The sequence below is a fragment of the Ornithorhynchus anatinus genome, chromosome 4, assembly GCF_004115215.2.
Source record: "Ornithorhynchus anatinus isolate Pmale09 chromosome 4, mOrnAna1.pri.v4, whole genome shotgun sequence".
In the NCBI taxonomy this organism is placed as follows: Eukaryota; Metazoa; Chordata; class Mammalia; order Monotremata; family Ornithorhynchidae; genus Ornithorhynchus; species Ornithorhynchus anatinus.
Window position 1 is genome coordinate 34,862,300 of NC_041731.1, and position 3,086 is coordinate 34,865,385.

The following is a 3,086-nucleotide window of genomic DNA, read 5'->3' on the forward strand; positions in this document are numbered from 1 at the left end:
TCACACAGCAGACTAGTGGCAGAGCCAGGATTAGAACCCATGTCCTCTGACTCCAAGCCCATGCTCTTGCCATGAGGCCATGCTGCTGTGTAGCATATTGACCTGTCTAGGTAGCTCTACATGGTGTCCTCTGGGCTTTCTTCAGGCCAAGTTTGAAGGTGTCAAATAGAGCATCTCCTCTCTTTATTTCCATTGATGAATGGACACCACTCCTAGAATCTTTGATTATCTTCGCTGGGGTTTCATCCTAACTCCCTTACCTTGTGCCACCTTGTACCACCCACTACCTTTCTTCCTTTCCTGTTACCTCTTCTCCTCTCCGTATTTTTCACTGATTTCTGTTTTGGCACCGTTCTCCCCCACCCCTCCTCTGTTCAAGCAAAATTCATTTCATTCTTTCCTGCGTTCCCTTTTCAGGTTTGTCCTCTGAGCCACCAGCACACCTGTTTCATCCTGTGTGTCTTGGAGGTTTTATAGGTCTTTGGGGAGATGGGAATCTGTGTGCAGCCTCTGGTGTAAACAGGCCATTGGAGAGCAGAGCTCTCAAGATCAGGGGAGCTGCATCTTTTTCAAGTGTCCCACTCTGTGTCTAGGACTCTTCATATCCCTCTATGGCGCCTCTTACCCCTCGGGCTGACTGCTGCATCTTCCTTCCTTGCAGAATTCAGCTGGAAAAAAAACCTTAAAAGCAGCTCTTGGCTTCCATTCAGACTGCAGCCCCAAGTGAGGAGGGATATTCAGATATTTTTTCAATGTCTTTCTCCCTCCCCCTCTCCCCTCCCCGCAGCCACCCTCGCATGCTCTCTCACTCACTCAGTGAGATGATGTGCATCAATTCTATAGAGTAACCAAGACAACCTTTACCTCCCCCCACTACCGGAGAACAAATGCAACAAAAGGTTTGAGGGGACAAGGTGGTGAGGGAGCCCGGAATCCTGCCCCAGGCCATCAGAACACTCTGACTCTTCCTCCCTCACTGATCATTCTCTCTCTGGAGCAGCCCAAAACATACTGGCTGGGAGAGGAAAGAGAAGTGTGTGCACATGTGTGTGTGTGTGTGTGTGTGTGTGTGCATGCGCATAGGCGGCTGAGTGTACACACACAAACCCCCGAGCTGTCAAAATGGGTTTTCAGGTCGAAGCTTTAATCTGAGCTCCAAACTTCAGCAGTGGATTTGATCCGAAAAGGCTCCTGGTGTTGAGTTAATTGAAGCATGATGACAAGAATGCATTCCTCTCCAGCTTGGAAGAATACACTTACTCCATTCCAGTTGCCATTCCAGTGCCTTGGTTCCCCAGAGCTCGGGCTGCATTCGCTTCCCATAAGAGCCGGCCCATTCTACAGTGTCCTTCACGATGACCGGCTGGGGCCAGAGATGGAATCAGATGGAATTAGGGTGACTGACCCCAGCCCCGGAGCTTTGGGTGGCCGACTGGAAAGAGCTTAGGCCTAGCAGTCAGAGGACTTTGGTTCTAATCCTGGCTCTAACATTTGGGGTGACCTTCGGCAAATCACTCAACTGCCCTGTGCCTCTGTTAAATGGGGATGGAATGCTTGTTTGCAGTCCCCCTTAGACTGTGAGCCCCATGTGGGACAGGGGCTGTATCCAATCTGCTTATATTGCATATGCCTCAGTGCTTAGTACAATGCCTGGCACAAGTAAAGGCTTAAAAAATACCATTATTATGATAGGGGGCCCATTCAAGTTTTTTTGGTGATCCATCCCCAATAAAGGACAGTGGATGGATGGTGCCCCTCCCATTCAGAATGAGGTCTGGGGTGGCTCTGAGAATGCTCAGGAGTTATTAGAGTCAGGAATAGGTGGGTGGGGTTTAGGAAGTTCCAAATGCATTTGTTTTATCTGGGCGGAATGAAACCTCTAAGGTACCTCTGAGGCTTTACCCTGCAATTCTTCTTCTCAAGGTCCATTTGGGGCTAGTCCTGCACTTGGTTGATGAATGGTGTGTCAACTTTTTTTATGCTATTTGTTAAGAGCTTAGAATGTGTCGAGCACTGTTCTAAGTTTTGTCTTATGATGTCGAGTCAACTCCAACCCATCATGAGTCCATGGACACTCCTCTCCCAGAACGCCCCACCTCCATCTGCAATCGTTCTGGTAGTTGATCCATAGAGTTTTCTTAGTAAAAATATGCAAGTGCCTTCGACGGCACTGTAAACTTGAGTCTGCACCTTTGACTGTCTCCCGTGCCATTGCTGCCCAGCACAGGTGAGTCTTGACTTGTAACAGATTGCCTTCCACTCGCTAGCCACTGCCCAAGGTAGGAATGGGATGGGTAGGCCTCTGCTTGACTCTCCCTCCCATAGCCAAGACTGGTGGAGTACTGGCAACTCTCCAGGGGCCATCCTGAGAGGGGACTGTTCTAAGTACTGGGGTAGAGACAAGCTAATCAGGTTGGACACAGTCCCTGTTCCCCATGTGACTCACATTCTAAGTAGGAGGGAGTAGGATTTAATCACCATTTTACTGATGAAGAAACTGAGGCATAGAGAAATGAAGTGATTTGTCCAAGGTCACACAGCAGGCAAGTGGTGGAGCTGGGATTAGAACACAGGTCAATCAATCAATCGGTGGTATTTATGGAGAACTCGGGAGAGTACAGTACAACAGAGACACATAGCCTAGTGGATACAAGGTGGGCCTGAAAGTCAGAAGGATATGGGTTCTAATTCTGGCTCCTCCACTTGTCCCGCTGGATAAACCACTTAACTTCTCTGTGCCTCAGTTACCTCATCTGTAAAATGGGGATTAAGACTATGAGCCCCATGTGGGACCAGGACTGTGTCCAACCTGATTAGCTTGTGTCTACCCCAGGCTTAGAGCAGTGCTTAAAACATAGTAAGTGCTTAACGAATACGATCATTATTATTATTATTATTATTTGGTAGACATGTTCCCTGGCCATAATAGGCTTACAGTCTAGTGGGGAGAGACAGACATAAATATAAATAAATATAATATAAAATTTATAGATATGTACATAGTGCTGTGGGGCTGAGCATGGGGCAAATACCAAATGGCCAGAGGTCACAGACCCAAGTGCGTAGATGGTGCAAAAGGGAGAGGA

At 48.0% G+C, this 3,086-nt stretch overlaps 1 non-coding gene across 1 annotated transcript; it reads right to left on the reverse strand.

Annotated features, from left to right (window-relative positions):
• Positions 1-2,237: 2,237 nt before the first annotated feature.
• Positions 2,238-2,375, reverse strand: LOC114811368. The gene has a single exon (XR_003759072.1). It is a non-coding gene; the product is annotated as a small nucleolar RNA SNORA7 (small nucleolar RNA).
• Between the last annotated feature and the right edge of the window lie 711 nt (positions 2,376-3,086).